Genomic DNA, 19481 nt, shown 5'->3' with positions numbered 1-19481 from the left:
GTATCATTTGGAAATACAGAAATGTCCTTTTATCTATATTGCGAGCCTGAAAGGATTCCCTGTCTGTTTGCTCTTTGTCATCAAAAGCTCTTGTCTATCATTGCACAGTATTTTGTATTGTTGTCTGTAAAAGTCTGAAATGACTGTTTAGATTGAATGCCCCAAGTGAGCACTAGGTAAGCCAAAGAACATTGGATTTCCTTTCAAGACCTGGGAGACAGATGCGTCACTCAGTACCATCTTTTTTTCTCTATATTGCAATCACAAGGTGCTTTAGTGCTTTTGTTTCATGATGAGGAAAATTGCTCTTCTTTTAACCTGTTTTGAAAGCCACTGTGTGGCACTTGTGAAATTTAGTGTAAACATCCTGTAAAGTTTAAACTTACAGTTGTGTAAGCATTAGACACTGATGCTGTCTGCAGTGGTCCTTCCCAACAATCAAATACATGAGAAACATTCACTGCAGCCTCCACCGTCAAAGACTGAACTCCCACTGCTGCTGTTGTTGTTTGTTATGGTAAAACTTAGGTAACTGCCAAAAACTGGCCTGCACTCTGCCAGGAACCATATAAATTCAGAATAGTCTATGCTCTGATGAGCTCAAAAATTGAAAAGAAAAGTCAGCTTTGGTGTGACATTAGGAGTATATTCATATTTTTCAATAATCTCACTTCAACAAGTAGATTTGTAATATTTTTGAAAAGGATCAAAAGCAGTTTTCAAATATTCTGATTCCCTGAACAGCTTAATCTGTTTTTATGTTCAAAATCACCTGGGTTGGAACTAGATGATCTATAAGGACCCTTCAATTTTATGATTCTGTGATCCTAGAATGCCATTTTCTTGAAAAACATCGGTGGTGTAGTGAGCATTTCTACATACACTAAAAAAAACTTAAATTCTTCTCTAAGCTTCCAAGGCTGAACACCAGAGCCATTGTCCTCAGAGAGCTGCTGTCCCTACATTAGAATCTGTAGATTTCTAGCACAGGTTTAAATCACACCACAAAACACTACAATAACTGACTGGTCCTTTCATGAAGCCTTCCAGATATTAACAGCTGCAGGAGTTGTGTGCTTTGATTGCAATATTTGTTTTCAATCACCTTTTATACTATAAAACATTTTTTAAAAAGCACGTTACCTAAAGTTAGAACACTTTTAACTTCTGGGAATGAAAGATTCAAAATTAATCTTTATCTAGGCTAGGCTAGGCCAAGTGAGCTCATGTTTTACATTATTTATTATGAAGGTCAGCTATCATTCTTTTCAGTGTCACAGTTGTAGCCATTCCCTGTTTCCCCACATCCTCAGTGGAATAGCTTTCTAGTAGCGACAAACTAGGAACCAGTAGAGACTCCACAAGCAGAGGTGGCTTATTTTTACATAACATTGTGTTGATTGTCTGGAAGTTTTGTAGTAAAAATCAATAGGAACCACAAGATGGGGACTGGAGATCTAATACTTTTATTTATGTTTAGTTGGCAATAAGGAATATTACAGTAATTAAGATATTTTAATGGGATATTTGTGTTGTTTTCCCTATAGAAGACATGGATGACTAAGAACACCCTGTGTACTATTCCTGGAGATGCCAAGCAGCTGCCTGTATTCTGTTCCATATTTCAGTTCTACTTTGAGAACTTTTCTCTGTAGTTAATGGTTTTCTCATAAAGTACCTATTCACTCTTCTGTGCAAGCCTAACTACTTCTCCCTGAATAAGAGCCTATTATGGCAATTAAGAGCTGCTGGTAGCCATGGAAATAATCATGTTTCTTGACCTGACTAAGGTGTTCTTCTGCTCTCCTGCATCTCAACTTTTGGGATAATGTACACATTCCTGATTTAGACAATGCAGAGCTATTATTGTGTTTTTGAAAATGTGGGGCATAAATCAGTGAGAGTGGTTACTTCATACAGAACAAAAGCCAGTTCTTGGGTGCACACACACATTACTTCTGACTGAAATCAATCCTGCTTTGCTCACCAAAGGACAGAACTTGTCCCATGCAACAACAAAAAAACCTGAGCTGACCAAGAAACAGTGGGACCTGCCTAGGGAGAAAAATATTAACCATACTCTGATGTAAAAAATCAAATGTGAAAAGTTTATAATTTAAAGCTTCCCCAAGTCAAAATAAAAAATTCAATCAATTATATACAGTTTCTCCTTAACATAGAACTACCTTAACATTTTTTTGTAAAAATCAGTCCATAGATCCTTATTATATATACATGTGTGTAGACAGATAAATACACACATATTACTCATGCCACAGTAATAATTTACTTTGAGTTGTCAAGATTAGCTCTTTTTTGTGTGTGTCTGTGAATGAATAGTTATTCTGTTGGACTCTTTGTACTATATGATCTGCAATAACCCCAGCAGTAAAATAAGGGTTTTCAAGTGTGACTTCATTGGATTTACTCCCATATTCTGTATGTATAGTACAGCAGCATGAAGCAGTGCCACCATGAGAATTAGCTAGAACAATAAAGCTGAAGGCATCCTTTGCCAGTAGCCTTAATTCACACTAGCTTTCCATTCCCAGACTGTCACTAATAGGCAATGACTACTTCTTAAATATTATTTAATAGCTGATTATTACTGCTAAATGATATGAATACTTTTAGCTGTGATTGGACAAAGAAGCTGCTTTGCATTTCAGGTTCCTGAATGGATATGTCTGCAAACACTTTGCCTAGCACATTTATTTAGGAAGAGCTGAAATCCATATTTTATGAACATGCTTTCTGAGTCCTTTAAATTCCTTTTTTACAAACACATCAATTACTCCAGGAAAGCCAGTGAACTTTTCTCAGATATGAGCAAAAATAATTTTAAATTTGGATGCATATAGGCTTATATTTTTGCTTCATAGCTTCTTCAGTTTTATTTGAATAGAAGAATCTATATTGAATTAGGCAATAGAAGCTATGTTGGAAAGTCTTTGTCATTCAGCAGTTGCAGAAGAGCAATTTCAAGCAATGTGGCTTGACTCATCCCACCTAATTTTGGGACTTAACTGAGCCACGCAACTGAACCTTGGTTTTGACATTTGCTAGCATTGCCCTCCTAAGACAGAAAAAGGCATGTTATTATCTGAAGAAAATCACCTCCTTCCCAAATGGCCATGACATAAAATGCTCATTTTCCTTTTTTTTTTTTTTTTTGTACACTAGATAAGTCAGCTCTGGGGAGCAAAAATTGTAGGTTAGCCAGCCAGCAGATGTGTCTGTGGAAATAGGTAAATTTTACTCCTACAGAGAGGCTCAAGCAATTAAATTTGTGAGCTCTTCCACAGAAGAATTACAACATTCATATACTTCCTTCTGATTTTTTTTCCCTACCCCACCCTGACTTCACTCTACCTCGGACAGGCAGGATTGACTTCCTTCTATCCATGGTGCTCCTGGAACTGCCAATTGACTTGCTAAATTGTGATAATAATTTTTAGGCTGTTGGTCACATATTTGTTATGAAATGAAGTAACTCTCTTCACATGAGCTGTCAGACAGAAATTACTTTTAGTCACAATCAGTCTAAATTTCAACTGGAGGCTTCAAGGTGATGGCTGTGAACTTCGTCACCCATTAAAGGCCCATGAAACAGCCAAGATTTTCCATTTTTAGCTAGAACAGGACTTTTGAACTCCTATGCTGAAGAAAGTATTGTTTATATGTCAAAATTCTGTAGCATAAATGCAATAAATCTATATTTCTGCTGATTACCTCCATCAAAGTTGACTTAATTTCTTTAGGCCAAATTCTGTGCTTTCTTCCTTTTTCTGTTGAAAGCAATAAATGCTTTAAATAAACTCTTGGGGAGCTTTCTGGCCCCATGGCAGCAAAATTCAGAAAAGTGATCAAAAACATATATATTTATAGATTTCATTGGACTGAAAAGTACCTCTGTTCTTCTCTGTGAATGTTTAGGATTTATTAAGTACATGGCAGTCTTGTTATGCTTGTTATAACATTTCACCCTTAAACCATTGGAGTACTGAGCCCATGAACTGAGGTTTTGAGATCTTTAAAGACTATGGAAGGAGCTTGAATAGGAGAGTGAGCACCCATAAACTCTATATCATTACACACACAAGGACCAACACTGTACTTTGCATTTGAATATTTCTCTTCAATGCCTTTTGCTTACACTTCATTTTTAATCAGGCACGTTGAAGCAACCCAAAACAAGACCTTTACCTAATGCTGAGTTTAATGACCCTTTTAATACCAGCAGAGCTGTCCTCCTTCACTCTCGCTGCTGTTCCCTCGCAGCTTTGGAGCGTTAAACGTGTTATAAAAATGTCTTTTTGGTACGGTTCACAAATTAACTGAAAGGCACAGAGAAGCAGTATACTCATCCAGCATGAAATCAAAATCTAATCAATGCAGATTATGTTAGATTAGCTAAGCAAGTAAACAATTAGCCAAGTTAATGTTACCTACCATGTCCTTCAGCACTGAACAGTTAAGGAATTTGTCTTCCCAGACATGTTTAGCTCCAGCTCCTGTTTGTGACATTGCAGGTTCTTGGATGAATTTTTCAAACCACAGGAGGACAGGGTGGAGATGGACATTCTTGGGGCTCAGCACCAGCTGGCTGCTGTGTTCTACCCTTCCTGCCATCTTGGGGAGCTGGCTGAACCCCTCTAGGCTCTATTTCCATGAAAAGATCAAGAAACAAGTTTGTGGGCAGGGGTAGAAGCAGCAGTGAGTGACCTTCATGAGCTCTGAGATCTTCTCCTCCGAACCCAGGAGAACAGCCATGGATTCATCAAGGATGCTGGCTTTTTCCTTCACATTGCAACTCATATATAGTGTGCCTTTTCAAAAAAAACTATGGAAACTTTCCCATCTATGGCCTTTTCTCCATACTTTATCATTTGCTTCCAGACATTTTTAAAGGATATTTGGTTAAAACCAGTAACATTTCTAAAGCAGTCGGCCCCTCTCTCCCTTAAGGTGCAGCAGAGGAAAAGGCATCCCTGGAGTGCCTTGACCCTATCCCACATGCCACATGCAGCTCCTAGGATGCTCCTCATGCCCTCTCCAGCCCATTTAGTCCTTACTATGTGTCCCTTAATCACCCTGTGAAATCTTATCCAACAGCCTATTTGAAAGATGTGTCCAATCCCAGGGTAATGTATTGTTTCCCTTATATTTAACTTTAGCTGATCCCTACAGTATGAATATTTTAGCAGGAAAATGTAATCTGTCTGGGAGATCTTGACAACAGAGTTCATAAGAGCAGTGGAAACTTCTCAATCTGAAGAATTAAATGCAAACCCATGAGGATGTGTTGTGATCAGAGGTGGCTTGCAGAGAAGTCCAAATCCTGCCAAGCACCACTGACTTTTTCTCCTGAGAAAGGAAAATGTTTGGCATCATCTGGACCTCACCACAGCTGCTCCTTGGGGGCCTTCTGCAGGTGCTCTGTCCAGCTCCTGGCCCTGCTGCTCTGTCACAGAAGCATGGAATGGTTTGGGTTGGAAGGAACCTTAATGATCATCTAGCCCCAGTCCCCTGCCATGGGCAGGGACACCTTCCATAGACCAGGCTGCTCCAAGTCCATCCAACCCAGTCTTGGACACTTGCAGGGATGGGGCTTCCCTGGGCAGCCTGTGCCAGGGCCTCAGCACCCTCACAGGGAAGAATTTCTAAGATTGAATCTAAACCTCCTGTCTCTGTTTAAAGCCATTCCCTTGTTCTTTCACTGCATACCTTGTAAGTCACAGCTGCAATATGGACACCAGGAGCAAGAAACAGAAAAGGGTCCTTAGCACTCAAGTCAAAGTGAGACGACTTCTTCTTGTTGTATTGCCAAATTTACAGCTAAACCCCTTCCAAGCAGGACATGGGGAGACATGGATTTCCATTTATTCAGCTGCTTGACAAATTTGGGGATCGTTGCAATTGATTGTCATATTAACAGTAGCAAGAATGTTTATCCTGTGATGTGGGTGTCTAGAAGCCACAACGATGCAAACAATCCAAGGAAAAATGCAGGAAAACATTACATACCATAGCCCAATGTCAAGAGAATTCTAACGCAAAAGAACCTAAATACAAAAGAAGATTTTGATTAATAGAGTTTTGTTTGATTCATAAATAAGACTGATTCATACAAAAGGATTTGGCTTTATCAACTAATAGTCATATGCTGATTTCAGAGACCTAAAAGTTTGAAATTAAACTTTAAATCGTGTTGCCTTTTAATTTTGAATTTAAAAATAAACTCTCTTTGAACAACTGAACTTGCAAGGAAATTTTGTTGTAGCTCATTAGAGAAATTTTGCATTCTCAGCACTATTTTGTAATGAAAAAAGGCTATCAAAAATTTTGCAATCTGTTTTAATTTTAAAGCTTTAGATTACTTAAGTACTTTGATAAGGTAAAGAAATCTCTGTTAGAAAAAGGGAGAAAATTAATTTCTTGGTCATTTTCCAAAATTTCTTCCAAGACACATTTTCTTACTTTATGCTGGTCAAGGAATCCAGATTATGAGGTCAATTCAAATTTAACAAGTGTTGAAGTCCTAATAGTGTAACTGAAGGCATATAAATGAAGAGAAAAGTTACTGGGTTCAAGGAATTGGGATTAGGGTGATGTACATGTGATTTTGGCAAGGATTTACACCATTTTTGACACTGACTTTTCAATTAAATTCTGTTTATTTTAATTTCTTTCCTAATTTACGCATTTCCAGGGCTTGATCCTCATTGTGCTCCCTCATTCCTGTTAATTTATTTTGGTGGAGTACGTCTTGATTCACAGAGTTCTGGAGGTGGAATGCTAAACTATTCCAAATGAGCTGGGTCTGTGTGTGCCTGGGAATTAATGGGCAAAAGGGTAACCACAAGTCAAGATTTACAAGTTCTTCCTTTCTATATAACATTTTGTGGATTGTTTTTGAGAAATAATATGGAACAGAAAGGATCAGAACAGCTTCTGGTCAAGAGCAGATGGCTCCTGCATCCTGAAAGTTAAAGGACTTATGCTGGCTAATTGCTATGTCCTGTCCAAAATCCAGCAGGTGCCTGTGGAAGTTTGTGTGCTCTGATTCACTTCAAACAATGTGTTGTGCAATGACTGTAAAGAACAAAAGCCTATCAATAATCAAGGGGTTGTGGTTAAAAAAAATTAATGGCTCTCAATATAAAATTGGATCTTCAGGTCTTCACTCATCCACTTCAGAACCAGTTCAAAGCTATCTGAGGTAATAAAAGACATTGCTAAAATAAAAGACCTATCCAAGCTAATAAAAAACTTGACAGAGTTACTGTGTGTCATTTTCCAGGGAGCTGTAACTACTGCGTTATAGCCAGTTCATTGGGAACTAAGTACAGAGCACAAACACTGACGAAGCTTTGGAAGAGGGATGAATTATGGGTGGATCAGATACAGACACAAAAGTGCTGTGCTGGAGGTTAAAGCCATTCCAGAAGCTGAATGCCTTTGCTTCATAGAAAAGGATGTGACAATGAGTTTCATTTAAAGACAGAATTCATTTGCCACGGGAACAATGAGGTTTTGCTTTTTTAATCAAAATGCAGACAAGTAATTTCTTAGGCAAGCAAAGCTCTGAATTATGCTAGGGAAGATACAACGTGAGTAAACAGTCATTTCTGTAATACAGCTATAAAATATTATATTATACATATACATGAAATAAAGAAGTGATTGAACTTGTCATTTAATTGTATTATCAGATTTGTAGCTTGTGAAAATGTCAGGGAAAATAACACAGTACATAGGATAGGTCGATTTATTAATTGTGGATAATTTTTGAGCCAAGTCCAGTCACTGCTATTGTATTTCTTATTTATAGGTATTCATCAAGTTGCTTGGATAAATAATTTCAACCAGCACACCAGTTTTTTCATGGTCTTCCTATTTTGATTGTCTACCAGAATCAGTGACTGGTTTGTGAGGCCACACAGCATCATTTCTACCTGGATGACTGTTACATTTCCAGTGGGAGGGTAACTTGAATACCTGCTGAGTTTGAGCTTTTTGATGATGTGACATTTGTGCACTCTAAATATTTGTAATCTTTGAAAGAATTGGAGATAAGGAGTAATTTATTCATGTGTGTTTTCCTAATTCTTGCCCACTTCTAACTCTATTACATTTGGCTACATTTGCTTCTTATTGTTGAATCACAGAAATACTCCAGTTAGACAGTTAAACTGAGGGCCAAATCTTGGTCTAGATATCCATTTCCACTCCCACAGCTACTGGGAGGTTTTTATGAATAAGAACTTTGGGCTCAAACCTATCACCTAACAAAGCAAAAATGTCAGTTGGAGCTTGAACCAAGATGTCCATGTGTGCTTGAAGCATGTTACTATTTTCACCATAAAAAGTACAATGACTTGGAGGTTTCTGCTCATGTGAGGAGAAGCATTCACATCCCTGCTCTTGGCAAGAGTGCCTGAAATGAAGCCTCACCCGCACAGATTTCCTGGACAGGCTGTTTCTGTGCTTTCTTGGCAATGCAGAAACATTATGAGTGTCTAGAAATAATTTGGAGGAAATTTAGTCACCTGAGATGGAGCAATCAAGTGCTGCTGGAGAAGGGCTACATGTAGTCTCCAGCAGGATTTCCAAAACTACATCCAACAGAGGTCTTGGAGCACAGAAGTTCATGGACCTTCAAAATTTCAAGGTCAGTTATACTTCTGGAAATCTTGCCATATCTGTAAGTGAATGAGAGCAAAATGGAGGAGCTAATCAGGAGCTCTTCCTTCCTTCCCAGGGGAGAAGCTCCCCACATGGAGCTAAAAGCTCCCCACAATGCTCACATTTTCCTGAGGGGTAAATTATCTCTTGTGTGAGAAGGAAAGACATTTGGGAGCACAGAGAGTGGGGCAGGAGGAAAGTGGAAAGTTTTATCTACTTCACATGGGAACATTGCTGTAAAAATAGGTTTTGTCCTGGTTTTAAAAGTATTTTATATCAAGTTTCATCAGGTTCATGCCTTGCCTTCAGCATCCCTATAAAGGTAAAGGCCTCTAAGCTTGGCCATATTTCCTCTTTATGCTGTGGGGCTTTTAGTTTAAAGCTCTAGTTATTTGCAGAAACTTGTTTGTAGGTTGCTTGGTACTCTGGAGTGAACAATTTTCCTGGTTTTCAGATTTCAGTCTGGAGCTTGAGGCAGGGAGAGAATATTTAAATGAAGATATTAGGTGATACCCATTGCCCTGGGGAGACAGGGTTGGAAAATCTTCATTAAGGCCACGTGAGAGGCAAAAGAAAAAAAAAGGATTAATTTCTTCATGTTATTCATAGACAGGAATATATTGTCGTGAATATAAGCTGTGGGTCTTGTCCCTCGAGACCTGAACACACTGACAATGAGGAGTCTTGAACAGGATCTCAGCCATTAGGGAGTTACACAATGCATGAAGATGAGATGAGAACAGGGACTAGCTCTGTCCCTATTCTCTTATTTCTTCTTGTTTAAAATGCATCAACATAATAAAAAAAAAAAAAATAAAGAACAAAAAACCCCACCAAACAGAATAGTGGCAGATTTTGTAATTCATCAAAGAAAAAGTAGAAATACGATATATAGAGCCTGCAGCTGACACTTTTTCCTTCCTTTTTCCACCAGCATCTGAACTAATAGGAATAATAACTATTTTTTCTGCCCACTGACCCAAAAGATACGTGTTCTTGTGCTAATCCACTTCTACTGGTATTGACTGCTGGTCCCCATGGGTTTGCCTTGCGGAGTCAAAAATAAATTACCCATCCAAATCAATGAAACTCATGCCTGTGGTTTACACAGATGTAGCTCTATCACCCATACACAAGTGATAAGTGCTTGCAAAGTACTTCCACACTTCATCCTTGGACCACGTTTAAACCACTCTTGGGAGAAAGCCTCATCAGCATCTGGTCCCTTTCAGAGCATTGCTCTGCTTTGTAGTACTGCTGGGTTAGAGTATGGATATTCTCAGCTCAGTCAGAGAGAAAAGGAGAGGTTTCTACCAGGCTGGGCCTGGAAAAGAGTTTCAAAGGAATGTAAATAATTCACTATCACTCTTGTTGTTCACATTGTTTATGGATATGTTCTGCCACCATGTGTCATTCACAGCGCACCAATGGTTTGAGATGTTTTTACTTTAAGACCAATGAAATTGGTCTGCAGATGTTCTCTATAAAAAGAGCAATGTACTTGAAATAAAGGAGTTGAGTTCAGTTCTTTTAGCCCTCTGACTTGGAATCTTCTCTATTCCCATCCTGCCTCAACAGCGACATTAGAGAACTTGAAATATCTTCAAAAACAGCATTGCTTTTGTTTCTTGCTACGGAAACAATAAGTTAATTGAGGGTTGTGCTGCTGATGTCTTGGTGACACTGAGGTTACTGCACTCTCTCAAAGCTCAAATCAAACTGAGAAAGCAGAGCTACTTCACAGCCTGTGTTGTGTCTGGTACACCCTGATTTTTAGTTAGGTTAGTACATTATTTATCAGCTGCCAGATGTAGAGAGTTCACTGACTGTAGGATTTTTATTGTGACTGAAAGAATAACTAAGTCATCTCTTGGGCTGCTGCCTCATGATTTGAGAGATCCTCCAGTAACATTAAAATACACAGAAGAGGGATGTATGTACCAAGTTTTTACAAATAAGTTGTGGAAGTGATTCAAGAATTCAACAGCAACACTAGCTTTATTTAAAGCCAAGTCAAGAAACCTCAGGCTGAAGAGAGCTTTGTGAGAAAATTCTTGAAGATGATGACTCTGTATGTTGGAAATCTCTGCTGAAGCATGGGCAGCCACATGGGGCAGCATCACCCAGAACATCCACAACCACGACAGCAGACACAGTGTAGGTGAAATATCTCATTTCAGACTGCATCAGGAGCTGTTATGAGGGTTAGAATGAAATAAGAGACTTTTTACCTGTATTAATCTTATTTAATACCACAGCAGAAACTGTTCATCATAATATCCTATATGTGTTTTTCATCAGAACTTCTGCTTCCAGGCATGAAAAAAGACTTTGTAGATCAGTTTTCACTATTGATTTAGAATCCAAGCCTCTGCTTGGTTCTTTTAGTTGGAAGTCAGCTGGAGACTCGTTACTTTCAATAGCATCAAAATATGCATATCCCAATCTGATTGCCTGAAAGTGGTCATAGATTTAGCTGGTTATATTCACTAAGTGCTGCTTCTTTTTCTAGAGGCCAAAATGACAAATTACTTGGAAAATAACAGAACTGTAGACAAAATAATGTGGATGGCATCCGTGGAGGTCATTCAGCCCAACTTCCTGCAAAAGGCAGGGTCTGTTAGAGCAGGTTGTTTAAAGACTCATCAATTAAAATTTTAAATATCTTGAAGGAAAGATCCTACAACCTCTTTGAGTCCTTATTCGTATCTTTAACTGCCCTTGGGGCTACTTTTCCCTCCCTTTATCTACCTGATCATGCATCTTACACCCTTGTCCATGTACATTCACTGTGTGCCCATGGGACACGCCCAGTTCACCTTGCTGCCCTCTCTCTCTAGTTGCAAGTGCAGTGATGTTCCTCCTGAGTCTTTTCCTCTAAAGGCTGAATTTATTTAGAGATGTCTTTATTCTTTTTTTTATGATATTCCAGTGTAGCAAGCATAACTATAAAGAATTTTGGTTTATTTTAATTCACAGTAATATTTTTTCAATCTGTATTAGCAAATAGCCAAGGTAGGAAGCTATACTTGTTCCATTTCCTTTCACACAAAACTTCTTTTGGCCCTGTGAAACTGCACACTTGTAATTAATTAATTCAAAATTTTGACGTTGTTCCCATTTTGGTTCCTTCCATTCCACACCCCAGCAGTGTGACCCTGCCATTTGTAAAGGTAGAAGAACATGAAACTGAAATTTATCCTGAGGAGCTGAGTAAGAGGCAGGTGGTGAAAGCTGTGTTCAGCTGAAAGGATGCTGAAGGAAGAGGTCTCAGTCTCATGACACAGTGGCTGTGACAGCACACAGCAATGCACCAGTTCATGGTGCAAACAAATCCTTGGGGCTGGGCTGGGGTTTCCAGGCCTTCTCTCTGTTCTGCAGTGCTGCAGCTGTTAGTGCCTCCTTTAAACTATCGTAAGTACCTCCCTGTGACTTGGAGTGCCATATTTGCATTGCAGCACAGATGTACCCAGTGTAACATCACATATACCTCTGCAAAGACAGCATTTGCTCCATTAAGTGTAGTAGAAATAGTTACTAGTTCCAGTAGGCCTGCTAGCGTGTTTATTTATTTTGCATTGTTTCCTAGAGAAAATAAAAGTAATTCATATGACTAAGTGACCTGTCTGAACTAGTGAGAGCTCTGACCCATAGGTTTGATTGCTGAGCAATGACGTGGCTCCTTGAGTGACTTTCCCAGATTTTATGCTTTCTTCCAGGTCTCTATTATTCTCAGAACAGAAAAGTCAAAGATCTGAAATCACCTAATAGGTTGAGGGAGACAATGCCTTATAAAACTGTCATTGCTATTGACTTTGTAGAAGATTTGATTACAATGAATTGTCAGAGAAATGATATAATACTAAACATTGACAATGTAATATCCAAGTGTAATTCTGAACAATAGGAGACAAGAGAAAAATACATTTTCTTTTATTGCAGCAGAGGCTGTTGCTAAATGGATAACAGAGACTCAGTGTAGTAACTACTAAAAGTGGTATGTTTGTATTGGAAGAGCTACAGTAAAATTTTGGCCAAACATGAAAAATATATAGGGAAAAAATAATTCTGTAAGCAGCCTAAACAGATCTAAAACTAATTTTTTACCCCTTAAAACATTTTATCAAAAACGGACACAAATGAGTCGCTATATACAAGGAAAAACAACCAAAAATCAATTATCTATACAAGGTCCCAAGACAGATTTGTTGAAACTGTTACTTTCTCATTGGTGTGTGCTTGAGCCTTAAGCATGAGGAATTTTGACTACTGGCTCAAACTATGATCCCAAATATTCCCTGTCATGCTTGATTATTTCCCCACTTTCTCTCTTCTCCCTTGCATTCCAGCCAGCCAGAGATTTATAACCCATTGTCTCACTTCAGCTCGAGACTGAGCTTCAGAGCAGCCAAATAGCTGTCCACAAGAAAGTAAAAATCTTAGTACAATTCCAACCAGAAATGTTTTATCTTTAAAATATGGCATTCTGAAGCCTAATGTCCTCTGGTTTTATTAGCTCTTCTAGAGGGGTGCTTAGCTGGCAAGTGCAGCATCTGCCACCAGCTCCTTGCAGCTTTTACAGCCTCAGTGCCAACTTCCCAGCCTGGGCACAAATGTTACAGGGCACAGTGGGTGCTGCTGGAGGTGTTTTGCTGTTCCCAGCATTCCAGTTCCTCCAGGATCCAGGCACTGCAGCAGTGCACAGGATGCAACCCTTCCTTGGGCCAAGGGGAACTTGGTACCTTGCTCGCTGTAGAGAACAGTGGACCCTGCCTGTCTCTGGGAAACCATCCTTTTTTGAGGTAAACAATCCTTTTTAAAGGTAAACCATCTTTTTCATCCCACTTCATGGGAAGCAGAGGGGCTACTGTTGTGCTTCAGAGCCAATTGTTCACCTGAGCACAGCAAGTATAAACTCTACACAGGAGCCTGTCATGTAGAGGAGACTCTGCATGGCCAGCAACACTAATTTAACATGAGGGGAATATTTCAGCCTAAGTGGTCTCTACTGTGTATAAAAAACTCAGTACCAGTAACATTTGCTTCTTCTCTCAGTGGTAAAATATATTTATTTGTGAAGTGGATCCTAATCTATCTCAGAACAGTGTTTTTACTCTTTCACAGTAGCATTTATAATGATTGAAAGTGTAGGCTAGAGAGGACATCTTTCCATAGCAATGAACAAAAATAAGAGTAACTTTTCAGTATTACCATATATCAATAGCCAATTATTTTTGTAAGGATGGGTTCTGGCTGGCTGCTAATGGACTGACAATGAGATAAGTCTTCCAGGAGAGAAACCATCGTTTTCCAAAGATAGACTGGCTGGCCTTTTAATTTTAAGGCATTACCAAAATCACACCTTTCACCTTTAAAATTTGTAAATGATCATAGACTTGTTCTAAATCATTTAATTGCTGTTTTAACCGAGCCTGGCTCATGCTTTGCAGGGGTTTGTCTTTCTTAGCACTGATGGTGCAGCTTAATTTCTTAATTCTTCTTGAAGAACGACAACCCCCTTGCTTGTACTCTCCCTCCCAGCTGCTTGCTGGCCATCTGTCTGCAAAGGCAATTTTAGGAATCTGCAAACAATTCACCCTTGCTCATATGCATTTCTAGAACCTGCCACACAGCACAGATATGCACAGGCATAAAGTAAAACCTATTAAATGAGATAAAATGTAAAGATGCTTTAGAAAGCTTTTCCCAATGTTTCAGATAAAGCAGGCTCACATTTCTTGCTGTTTTTTACTTCTGCTTATTCTTTTATCTTCACTTGTTTCATCCATCTGCCTCTTTCTCTCTGACAAAGGGAGTTATGATGACACGGATTAGGAGTCCCGTGTCTCTCTCTATCTCTGCTAAACTCCTTGCTTTAAACTTCCTCTTGAAAACAAGTTTGAAAGAAACATCACCAGATGCTCTAGAATATGCACCAAGACTTGCCTATGACTGGACTGTATTTACAAATAGCCAACAAGCTTGGGAAAATCTAAACACCTTGTTATTATCGATGTTCATGGATCAAAGTCCCTTCTTGTTTTCAGATGAATGCTGCCTGCTGCTTTTGATAGTGTCTGGGAGAAGAGACCAAAAAAATATTCAGAGATAAAAATGAGGAAAATTGGTGCCATTCCCAAAGCCACAAGCTGGATCTATGGCCACAGGACCTGTTCCCACTGGTCCCTACGTTAGCCCCATATTTGGCCATGTGCCTGTGGCTCTCAGGACAATGAAGAAGGAAGGAGCTGCTCAAAATTGCCCCATCAATTTGAATTCAGGTCTCTGGGGCTATTTATTGAGCACTACACATGTTCCCTACACAGCAACAAGCCAGCTGCTCTGACAACTCCCAAGAAATAAGAAATATGCCTTGGGTTCCTGTGACATTTTATATTCCAAACTTTGCCCAGTGGCTGATGGTTCCTTCCTCAAAGAGACATATTGATTGTGGGTACACGTAAGGGTAAGTGTGATAGTGTTCAGTATTTTGAGCTCATCATCTGTTATCCCATTCCCATTGTCATCCGATGCCCAGGCACTATCAAATTGGAAGCAGTAGCGTAGAAAATTACAAACAAATCAAAAAAGACTACAGCTGTGAAATGAATCAAACCAATGTTTCTACCCTTCGTATTTCTTTCAGTATAAAACTTATTTTATAACCAAAAAATACAATATTTTGTATTTTGGACTTACAGCTATGAAGACAGGGATGAAGCCCTGCAACCCAGCACCCACCAAACAGAAAATCATTTACTAAAACACAACAAAGACAGAGGATGGGTCACCAAAGCCAGCACCTTGCCTAGATCTGTGCTTCAACCCGTTTTGACCCCCCAAAGAACATTCCACTGCTGCAGACATTCGTCCATAGGTATTCCAGCTTGTAATGATGTGGGAGAGCAGCACCCAAAGAATTCTCTCGCAGGCTTGAAACTCTTGACCTTGGTCCTCTCCATTTGCTGCATCTTAAACGGGGTGATGTGATTAGAAAAGTTCAAGCCCAAGCTCCATGTCAGCTTTTCAGAGCAGCTCCATGTTGTGTGCTTTCTGTACCCCGAGAGCAGGCTATGAATATATGTGTGTTTGTATGAAGATGACCACATTAAATTTAAGCAGAAATAAATGGTGATTTAACTGACACAGATACACAAGGCTGACATAGTCTCTAAAGGTTTGAGGCTGCTTTTAAATTTGTTCTCCCTGTTAATTTGTGAGGAAGAGGATAATGAAAAACTGGTAACTCCAAAGCTGACATAAAAAATAAGAGACATACAGTTGGCAGGGATAATTTTATGCGCTGTCAAAGTGAAAAGGCTTTGCTAAATGTACGTAGGCAAAGATACACACTGTCATCTTAATGAGTAATTAAAAGATGGACTTCTAATAATTGAATCATGACTCTTGTCACATTTGTATTTGTTTAATATCTCTAGTTTTGATTGAATCTTTTTTTGAGTTCTGATCTTAATCAGGTCTGATTTAGGCTCTTGGTTCAAATAACTCAAAGTGATGAGCATGAATCTTGCTGTCCTATTACCTCCTCAGCTTCTTGTTCCCAGTGAATACAATGTTCTTTTGAAATCTCTTTATTAGTTGCTGCATTTAGCTAGCAGGGCTGGACAAGTGAGGTAGGTGGATGATATGCTGATGTTAAAGGTTTGAATTTTCAAAGAGGAAGCCTTCTTCTCTTCTTCTCCTGAACATCACTTGCTAGATTTTGGAAGTACTTCAAATGGCTGACATGGTTACCAGTTAATTCCTTTGCTGGTAGAGCTCAGGGAGTCTTGGCTGTTTGCATTGCTCTGTTGTGCTGGTTTTTTGTAAATCAGGAAAGAAAAGCAAACTATTTTCCTTAAACCAACTGTCATGGCCACCCTGAAATGGGATCATATCTTCAGTGACACAGAGCTGTGCCTTGCCAATCTGTTTAAAATTTCTCATCAAATTCCTGACATCCCACCAGGCAAAGCTAACAAGAGGTTGCACTTTTCCAGGTCCTCTCCCTGAAGTACACAAGGCTGGGACTGGCACAAGCCCCTCCTTCTTCACAGTCCTCAAATTTGCCCACATCATATTAATCTATTGTCTCTTGCAGCTTCAATTCCTCTAAACTTTCAGAGTTTTTTAGTTCTAATATCTATTTTTTTTTTTTAAACAGAAGGAATTGGATGATGCTTTAAATCTCATTACAGTGAACAGGTTATCCTGTGTTTCAATGAAAATAAAAAGCTTATTTCTCCACTTTCTCTGCCTGAGATTTTTTAGGTGCTCAAGTCTGAGTTTAAAGCCATTAATTTTTCTCTTCTTCTCTTCTACAATCATTGTTTTTTTGGGTCTCTTCAATTCCCAGTTCAAAAGAAAGCAACAATTATTTTGCATCAAACTCATCCAGCCCTGAAGATGAGGAATTTATCACCTTTTCATTTCCAGCCTGCTCAGTTTATTTCTCCAGTTCTCTAAGAAAGCTTTTTGCTTTGCTCAGCTTCACAAAGGTGGGTGAACCAGAGTGGGGAGATGGCCGACTCCCTCCCTGAAAATCTCCCACAGCATCTGTTCAAAAACACCTCTTGGGATGCAGACACACTTCCACAGGGCTTTTAAAGGTCTCAAGACAGACAGAAAGTGTTTGCAGAAGTGGGGTATGGAGCTAGAGTTGAGGGTGTGATGAGGGGTGCCTCCATCTGCTTTTTATAAACAAGATTTGAAAAAGGTTGGAAACATCGAAAGATTTTGAACCAGAATACTAGAGAGATGCACAAGACTCAATGTGTGAGAGAAGGCACTAAAAATGCTTGTAGGTACCTGCTTCTGTCAAAGGGACCTCTGGCTTGGGAACATGGACACCCTCAGCACCTGAGAGCTGATGGAAGACCAGACTTTACTTTTTTGGGCCAAGTTGTCCAACACTTACACTGTACAGGGCAAACTTATTCCTTACTTAGCTGTTGAGATGCTCAGGGTATTTATTTAGAGGTTCACAGCCAAGTGGGAAAGCAGGACCAGCAGTGCTGGTGCAGGAGGTGGGTGAGCCCCAAGAGCTCCAGGGAGGGACCCCCAGCCCCTCACTGGGGGCACAGAGCTGATGGCACGGGAGGTCCTGGCAGGCTCGTGGCACTGCCCACACCACACTCTCCCACCTGCCTTGGCTGCCAGCTTCTTGAAGAAACACAGCAGCCCCAGCCTGTGCATTGAAGACTGCATCAGATGATGTAAAATGAGCAAAATCCCTCCTGCTACAAAAGTGAGGTGGCAAATATCACCCAGGCAAGCTGTTGGTAGGGAAGGAACTCTGTATCCTCCAGCATGTGTGGATATAAATAAACACAGGCTGTGCAGATACTTCAGATGTCTACTAATGCATCTTGTATTTATGTCCAACTTGAAGAGATACAGAGAGATTAGTAAATACTTCAAATTGACAGCACAGACATATTTTCATAGAATAAATGATGCTGCTAAGTGGAGAGACTTTTCTTCCTTCCCTTCAGGAAATGGGGAACAATTGTCTCCACTGATCTTATGTCCAATTTTTTTTCGCTCAGGAAAGAAAAAAAAAATCTCACTGGAGATATCATATTTGTTGCCGATTAGATTTCAGTGTTATTTTTTAAAACCTCAGGTCTCTTAAACCTATAGGGCACCTATGAAATACACACTCATTTCTTCCAGGACATTCTGCAAAGACTTCTCTTATGTTGCCTGTGCACAACCCACAGTGGATACTCCATTTTTTAAATTGCATTTCTGATTTCTTTTTAAAATCCAAACCTTAAATCTGCAATTTCATATCGTCCTAAAGAAGGAAACCACAAAATAACAAATCCCTATGAGCCTTTGTGCACGGTTTGGGAGAAAAAGCTCCATTTATTTGCAAACACTGAAAATATTTTAGTGGTATTGGATTTAACAGGACAGAATGAAAGGTTCTGGAAAACCAACCAGTCTGGTCACTTATTTCCTGCAGAGAAAATAACAGAAAATAAAAAATAAAATCCCCTAAATTAGTAATGAAAGAGTCACTTCTGCAACTTCGTGCTGAATTTTGTGGAATGATTTTTTACTAAGCACATTTTCTCCTGGTCTTAGACCCAGTTTCCTAGAGTAGCCCATGTCTCTTTAGCCATCAGGGGCGTCCTGTCCTTTTCATGCTGAAGCCAATAGCACATCCAAACTAATTCTGCAAGCTGTAAGATTCTTTACAGGAAGAAACACAGAATTTGACATGTTTTATCAGGTCTTTTAGACTGCTCCTCTCCTGTTGCTAATTCTGAGTGCTCCATCACCTTGATACCCCACATATTCTGGTTCTGTAGTCCTGCTATGCCTCCTGCTCGTGCAAACATCCCTGTTAAAAACTAGATAAGAAATTATTATATTGGGTTTTTAATTTGGAAACGAGATGGAGAAGAGAGTGAATTAATTTTAACATTCGCCTCTCTTTATAAACATGGTTATGTGGCAATAGAAGGAACACCTCCAGAACAGCCCAAAGCCGTGCAGCACCTGCTGCGGCAAGTCACGGCGTCCCGCCGCAGACAATCCGGTGTCCCACGATGTTTGACGGCCACAAGGCGAGGGGCCAGCGGTCCCGGCAGCTCCGGGCAGCGCGAGAAACCATCGCCCCGAAGCAGCTCTCCCGAGCACGGAGCTGCCGGGGGCGGTCGGAACGAGGAGCGGCTCAGCAGCCGCAGCCCGGGTACCACCGGCCCCGCGAGCATCCCCCGGTGCTCCCGACCCCCGACGGCCCCGCGCCCGCGGCAGCGCGCCGGGAAGCTCCAGCCAAGCTC

At 39.9% G+C, this 19481-nt stretch overlaps 1 protein-coding gene across 1 annotated transcript in view; it reads left to right on the top strand.

Annotated features, from left to right (window-relative positions):
* The window catches only part of FSTL4 (follistatin like 4), a 366635-nt gene that overhangs the window by 132691 nt on the left and 214463 nt on the right, over nucleotides 1–19481 (top strand). The window lies entirely within an intron of this gene.

Source organism: Lonchura striata, chromosome 13, assembly GCF_050655825.1.
Source record: "Lonchura striata isolate lonStrDom1 chromosome 13, ASM5065582v1, whole genome shotgun sequence".
NCBI lineage: Eukaryota > Metazoa > Chordata > Aves > Passeriformes > Estrildidae > Lonchura > Lonchura striata.
Note: the sequence above shows the minus strand (reverse complement) of the source record. Positions and strands in the feature narration are given on the sequence as shown.